Source organism: Meleagris gallopavo, chromosome 1 (assembly GCF_000146605.3).
Source record: "Meleagris gallopavo isolate NT-WF06-2002-E0010 breed Aviagen turkey brand Nicholas breeding stock chromosome 1, Turkey_5.1, whole genome shotgun sequence".
NCBI classification, from domain to species: Eukaryota; Metazoa; Chordata; class Aves; order Galliformes; family Phasianidae; genus Meleagris; species Meleagris gallopavo.
In genome coordinates, this window is record NC_015011.2 from 25,480,360 (window position 1) to 25,488,612 (window position 8,253).

General features: G+C 36.9%; 1 protein-coding gene across 1 annotated transcript in view; it reads right to left on the reverse strand.

Moving 5' to 3' along the window:
- Positions 1-8,253, reverse strand: part of FOXP2 (forkhead box P2) — a 338,892-nt gene that overhangs the window by 285,137 nt on the left and 45,502 nt on the right. The gene's annotated exons all lie outside the window — the stretch shown is intronic.

The following is an 8,253-nucleotide window of genomic DNA, read 5'->3' on the forward strand; positions in this document are numbered from 1 at the left end:
CCCTTGCTGACAAGGTCAGACAGAAGCAGACTGAAAAGCAAAATGAATGCAGAATTTTATAAAGAGAAGACTGCTTTCCCAAAAAAAAAAAAAAAAAATCTGTGTTCCAACTGGCATTATTAATACACACTTTGTTACAAAATGTTTGGACATTTAAAAGAGTTCCAGTTCTAACTTCTTCCTTTGTTTGTAGAGTATAGCAAAACCTGCTGGGAAGGTCGAAGTTCCTAGGAAACTGAAAGCTACCTGGCAGCCTCTGTAGTAGAGCAAGTGAAGAAGGAAGAGCAGAGAATGACAGGCTGGAGGAATAAACACTACGTGAAACCCCTGCACAGTAGGACAGCACTGGGAAATGAGGACAGAATCATACGCTCTCTTAATGCAAAGAAAGAAAAGAAGAAAATGTGAAAAACAGGTAGGGATTCTAAGGCAAATAAGAGGTGAAGATGGGCAGCATTCCTGAAAAACTGTTGGAAAGTAAAGTATGTGTCAATGAAACTTTCTTTGATTGACACATGGTTATCCCAGATCCGAAATGGCAATGTCCAGACAACTGAGAGAAGCGTCCACCTTCTTTCCTGTTTCCCATTGAACCACTGCACATGCAGCTATGCATCCAAACCTCTGAATTTTCTTCTGCACTTGAAGTCTAGACAGAAATACAGTCTGCAGTCACTTCTTCAATAATATTTGTTGTTCTGTTGATGGATATTACTATGTGGGCCTTGAATGTCTGTATCTTTGTTTTTCTCCTGTATTCCTTTACTCCAAATACTCAGTTTTCTTAGTTTGGATCATATTAAGAGTCACATTTTGCTTTGGCCCACAAAAAAAGACAATACATTTCAGATACATGAAAACATACATCAAAACATCACTTATTTTGGTGAGATACAGCATTCTTATAGGAAATTATTGAAGAAATTTTATTCTGATTAATCTCTTACATAAAATAGGCCTTGACATGAAAACAACCACACTTGCAAGTCTCAATTATTGGTATTTTATCTTCGCTCTTTTTGAATGTGCTTTCCAGAATTTTTCAAATGCCAGTGAAGAACATTCACAGTAGGAAGGCATATCCATAGTACTTGCAATAGATGTGCGCATCAGACACATGGCAGGCCTCACCTAGTAACTTCCTTTTTACCAGTACAGATACTCACCTTCAGAAATGCATCATTGATCTCCATCTCATGTACACTACATTCCCATGTGGTCTACCCTGATGAAGGCAGCTGCCTCTTAAAACATTTATTTTCCCTGTTACAAATACTGATTTGTTTTCATTTCTGTCTGCATCCTAAAACATGGACCCAGATCCTTTCAGTTATTTCAGTTTAACAACAAAGTTTCTCTACCCTCCCTTCAACAATGAAGCACATTCCATTCCTCTGCCAATCACAGGTAGATCTGAAAATCACTGTTTGCCTATCCAATATTGATAATATTGACAGAGACATTTTTTCTACTTTTCAGGATCTAAGAATTCCATCAGAATTCTCCTTAAAGGATTACAATTAAATTCACAAAACTTCCCAAGGTCTTAAAAGTATCCTAACAACTTATCTTCTAAATAAAGTTGTAGTAGGCATAGTCAAGAACTTTCCAGCAGCTTGATGGAGCATCTCCTATTTACACAGGAACACTTACATCAAGTAAACAGCAGAATGAAGTTGAATGAAAATAATCTATATGTCACCCATCTTCAGCTTCTTATTCAAGTCCCTAAATTTTGAGTCAAACAAGCAAGACCACAAACTTCTGTAAAGCCTGAGAAAAGTGTATGGGTAAACAGCTGAATTAATTTGGGATGTAGATACTCATTAGAAATGTAGATTTGGAAAAATTCCAATCAAATTCTTCTCAAAATGATAAAATGTGCAATAATTATGTTGATCCATCTTGTACAAAAGTTTTTCATGCCTTTTTCAACACCAACAATGTTATACAGTTAGGGCAGAGTTCTGTCACATACCATGCTGCAAACAACATTTGACATGAAAAGCATTATTCATTAGGATCGCAACGAACAGGATTTACATGAATTGTCACAACTCTGCCAGAAATCAATACAATGTATCTTAAAAAAAAATCAAAGTGAAACCCAAATTCACCCCTATGTTGAGACATTCCTTTGAAACTTGAATAAACAAGTACCCATGTGCTGTAAACAACTTTCTTTAGCTTTTTCATTCTGTTGCGGCATTCACCTTATAGCTCATCTCACATTTTGATCGTGTTTAAATCACTACCTGTTACATGTTTGAATGCTGTGTCTATGACAACATTTTGATGTGAGATTACACGTTTATATTCATTATCCTGGCTTGTCAGTGCCCTCCAGTACTTTCTGAAAATGTAACTAACTCCGCAGAAGTACACCAAAGTTCTACTTCTTGATAGATACCAAGGGTGTCTCTATTTCACTCAGGCCTAGCCAGGTACATTTTTTTATGCAGTAAAAGAGGATCAAATTATTTATTACTACTTTAAGCGACTATTTGTGTAAAAGATGTCAACTCATCAAAGCTCTCAGAAGTACTTTAGAACATGACTGAGTGTCACGTGCAAAAGATACAGCTAGATATGCTTACTGTTGGGGCCAAACACACAGCTAATTTCAGCGAAACAGTAATTACTCAGTAGAGACAATGAATGTTATTTTAATGGCATATAAGATAACAGGACTTCAAAGCAAGACTTACACTGCATCATGTCAATTGGATATCCTGAATTTTGGTTCAAAATACATCAGTAACACACATGTATCTATTTTCAAAGTATGAAATAAAAACGTTGAAGTTATAATTAAAAATGCACAGTATGACTACAACATATTTAAACTACTTCGATACCCAAAAAGCATTTTAAATGAGTGTTATGTACTAGGCTGCTCCGAAAGTAATGCCTCCTGTTTTATTATGATGGCTCACAACATTAGAGGCAGATGTTTCTGGTACGGCAGTAGAGGTTGCACCTTCCCACCAATATTCCATTACATATTGTTGCTGTGCGACAGAGAGCTGCAGAGAGGCAGTCTGACAAATGGCATCTGACATGGAGTACATATGAAATAAAGATGTGTCATCTAATTGCTCCACATGGAAAAAAAAAAAAAAGGCACTCATTCACATTCATTGATGCTTGCTGAATGTTTCTGGAGACCAAACACTGGATGCAACCACACAGAGGCAGTGAATGTTGCCTTTCTTCAGTAGTGGTGTCAGCAGGTCACCTCTACTGATGCAGATTTCTACAAGCACAGCATACAGATTCTTATTCATTGCTGGCAAAAAATGCACAGCTAATGGCAGTGACTATTAGTCACTTAGTGACTTAGTATTTTGTAGCATAGTATTTTGTTCTATCAAATAGTGGTTTTGTGCTCTTAGTATCTGTTGTAGTTTCCATGGAAATAAATAGGAAGCGTGACTTTTGGAGTTGCCTTATAGATTGAAGCTCTGCCAATAGAGAAAAAGCAGTGCATTTCTTCTTTTCTTGTACCTAAGTATTGAGTTGGACATTTTCCATGACTGAGAAATACTCAGGAGCTCCTGACTAGATGAGCACTACTGGATGCCATTATAATTAACAAGAACATGCAAAATAAATTAGCAGTTATGTTTTATAATCATTCCAAAATTAAATGAGCCTATGAAAAGACCTTCATACTACTCTGATCTCATTAGTTAATTTTTACATGCCACTCTGCATTAATATTTAGACAAATGAAGGATGCATTTTCTTATCAATGTGTTCAAACAGAAGTGCTATGGTGGAGGGAGCAAGCAATCATGTTTTTACCTAATACAGAAAAAATAATTAATTTCGACACATTTCTTGATCTGCCAATCTCCAGCAACTGCATCTTTTTCAAACTTTTTTTTAAAACAAAAACGGTGCTGTGTACTTACAGAATTTCACTTTACATTCCATACTGCTAAAATTAATCTTGAATTTTCATAAAACAGAATTTTCTTATCAAAGTATCTGTACTCAATTAATAATGACAATATGCAACTGTGCAAAGAAATAGATCAAGAAAAAAATAATACAATTTACAGAAAACCATAGTATTTGGTGCTTTAAGAGTTTCCCAGTGATGGGAAAAAAAAAAAATGATGACATGAACTGAATACTTCACATCCTTCTGAAATGTCCCATTCACTCTGAAGACAATCTACAGGTTATATATAAAAGCTCATTTGATGAGGGAGGCTAGAACATAGGCTCAGATGTTTTTTCCATTTAAATCTTACTTATCCTAAAGATGAATAGAATGTTGATTACCTTTACTTATCAAGGCACACTGGAGAAAATGATGACAGTACAAACAAACAGGAAGCCTACAGCAAGAGAAAAATCACCCCTCCCCATCCTTGTCTTCCCAAACCTTCACAGAAGCACCATCTGAATAGCTGGGTACACACACTAAACCACCCCTCAGGCAGATCTAACTTGCTTGACTTGTACTAACATGATAAATAACCCATGTTGACACTAATCTTATAAGTATGCACAAGCCAATATCATATTCATGGAGCTTTCTGAACTATTTATCCAACATGCACAGATACTATGCCTGACTTTATCTTCAGGCATGTCTGTCTTTCTTCTGAAAACATATAATTTATTATAAGACATCTTAAAGAAGAACAACTTCCACTTGTTGGATTTTCTTATACCTCTCATATTAAACTGAGGTAGAGGTTCCTTCCAACTTAAACAATTCTCTGATTCTGTGATTCAGGTTACTGTGACAGTTCATAAAAAGGTGCACCTTTTGCATGAAAATAAGAGAACAACTCTTGATATCACATCCATCTGGAATTTGACAGTCTATTCATGTTAAACAACCAACACATATTCCTTCAACTATAGCCAAGGGAGATGACATTGAGAAAGGCAAAGTATATAAATATAACCCATATTGTGAACCAATTCCTAAAGATACTTAAGAATCTGAGCATTTCGTAATATTGAAACATGTCCCTATCAGTATGGAAGACTAAAATTAGGATATTTTCAGTCTAGTAAAAGTAAACCTCACATCAGGCTACGATCCAAAGTAAATTTCCAGCCACAGACAATAACTCCTTCAATGTATATTAGAATGCACAACTTTGAAGAGATGACAAAAGAAGAAAAAAAAAGTACTGCTATTTCAAAAAGGGTCGCTGAATAAAAATGACTAAGCTTGTTATAAGGAAGAAAAAATGGACAACTAAAGGATTCATATCTTTACAGAAGGCACACAGAGTGACTGAAGACACCTTGTGCAAGGTCAGAAGAAATGCATGCAAGCTATCAAAAAAGACTGAGGAAATCAAGAGAAAAGAGCTGACTTAAAAAAGCAGGATAAAGGAGGTTATTAGAAAAAAAAATGGTATCCTTCTAAAAAAGGAAAAAAATCCTAAGTTGAGACCAACCAACGAAAAGAGAGAGGATGGTAGCATCTGGCAGGCTTAAATATAAAAATAACATGACAAAGAGCTGTAAGTGCTGGCATTTACACATGGGCAGTGGTTCAGGAGAGGGAGAGGGAAGGGGGCTATGCATGGGGCCAGCAGGGCAGGACCTGGTCATCCACAGCCAGGGAGCAGGACAGGACAGAGGCAGCAAGGGCAGACAGCCCAGGGAACCGTCATCTCCATAGAGACAGGCCAGGGCTGGGGGTCAGGATCAGGCCCAGTGAGAGGCTGGCCATACACAGCCCACTGGGAGCCCATGTCCTCCACAGGAAGAAGAAAGATCCACAAAAGACAATTGTTTTTTCATCTGCTGTAGAGGAGACCTGGGAAGTTACCAGGCCACTCCTTCCTTACAGAGCTATATGAGAAGTTCTGTCTTAAACTGAAGTGTCATTAGAGAAGATTAGAGCAAGATGACAAATGGAGCTCTAACAAATCACTTCACTGGTGTGTCCCATCAAGAGCCCTACAGGAACATGAATATGAAATAGCTGAACTAACAACAGCTGACAAATGTTTGCTTCAGACTGCCTTGGTATCAACAGAAGGTGAAGGAGATGAAATCAATCAAAAAAAATCTACAGTAGATTCAGTGAACTACAGACCAGTGCACCTAAAGTTCACACTAGAGAACTTAGTAGATGCTACAACAAAGAATATGTGTGCATCAATACATTTAGGAAGGAGTCTGACACTCTCTTGGCAGGACAATGTCAGTAGATTTAAAAGGACTATCTTCATTTAAGCTTTTGTTTCTCCTTTCAGCCAAAAGCCGAGAAAAATACATCACTTTTGATTACAAGTTTCACAGATTTCCTAGAATAAATTGGAAAAAATCAAGATATAAAACAGGATAAATGGCAACAGGAGTAAAGAGCAAAAGGCATAAGAGGACACTGAGTATGCTGTGGAAGCCAAGGTATGTACCCAGCAGGAGAGGAAAGGAAGGAAAGCACAGGTAAGCGCTGGAGGAAAGTGCTTTACTGGAGCATCCTGGGCTGCAGGCTCTTACTGCTTTGGGATAGTTCTGCGTACTCATATGGTCATGCAAGCACAAGGACAAATGCAATTCCAGTACAGTAAATAAATGAGATCAACTCAGTTGTTATTTGAAGCATGCAGCTGGTCTGTCACACCACAGCAGATGCACTTCAGATGCTACTCACAGCAGCTTTTCCACCTGCCCTTATCAGGAGCCCTATGCAGTGACAACAGGAAAAGCACAAGCAGCTGAAGAATCAAGTAATATAAGCAGGAGATAGGATTAAAGATGGGAAGGCAGATAGATGGAGAGAAAGAAAATAATTGAAGTAATGAAAGAATAATCAGAGAAAATGTTACGACGTGGGGTACAGACGATCATCAATATGCTGGTGTCAAAGGTAAAGTAAAAGAGATTAAAGGCATGGCTTTCTGATGTCCTGAAACATTTATTTAAATATAACCCTGCTGCCCTGCACTGTATTGTAAAAGGACCTTTGGACAACTGCCTGCCAGCAGTCACTGGAAGGTCTTGTGCTGCAGCAGTTCTATACCGCCTGTAGGAAATTTTAAATGTCCTTGATTTAAACCAATTGAAGCTTTCCAATGAAATACAAAAATAAATTTAATTTCATGTGATGTTGCCACTAAATGTTTTAGTGTAAGAAGCACTTTCTGAAATACTACCAGGTGGAAGAGATTCCCAGGCTAACTCAGAACTGACCTAACTCTACTAACCTTCAGTAATGAAATGCCCTCTGATTTCTGCAGAACAATTTTAAATTGCTTGTGGATTCAAAAAACTCTATAGGAGCCTTTCTAGTGATTCAAGACAACCATTAAAAGAAGAAAAAAATTGTTGCATTACAAGGAGCAGTAAACATTCTTTCTCTCCATAATTCCACAGATCCATAAGCAGGGTGTCCCAGGAAGCCTGAGGCAGCAGCTGGACTCCAGCCATTCCTTCAGAAGGATGCTGGTTTCCCATGTCATATCTGCTAGCCTTCATGGGAGATCTGATTTGCAGGACACAGAATCGAGCCCATTAGATCAGTATAAAAAGTCTATGCTAAGTTCAGCTGATTTCACGTTATTTTTAAAGGGCTTCAGTAGTGAGCAGTTATAGCAGCATTCAAATCTGCTCAGGAAAATTCTTACATTTGAAAATTTATATGAAGATTATCCAAAAAACTTCATACTTACCCCCTTTTTTTTTTTTTTTTGCACCTTACCCACTTATTTTTATCATGAACCTATAAATCATTTTCCTGATGACTTAACATATATGTAATTTACTTAAACTTTAACTCAACTAATTCTCATAAAATATATTTTAGTATGTTTGATGTCTGCATTAATCACAAAGCAAATAAATGAATTTTGGTGATAAACTTTATTACATCATGTGCTAGGCACTAAAACTGTGTTCACTGACACACAGCAAAAAAGAAAGAATATTTGCAATATATTTTCAATCTCTTTCATTGCTGAAGTCAATAAGCTCTGACCAAAAATACTATGGTTAATTTTATTTCTTCTTTTTCAAGCATTGAAGTGTAAAATAGAGGGATTTTAGTTGGTATTAAATGTTAATTCCAATACAAGTATAAATTCAGTGTTTCTCATGCACCTCCGTGCTGTTATATGTGAAGAGAATCACAAAGCAACAGGTGACTCGTGCTGTTTGGCCAGTTAGTACATGAAATCAAAGTGCACTACTGCAGTTTCATTTGTGCTAAAATCATCAAAATTCCAAAATTTTCTCAAGTAAAATCCTTTGAAAGGTACTTTATATTAT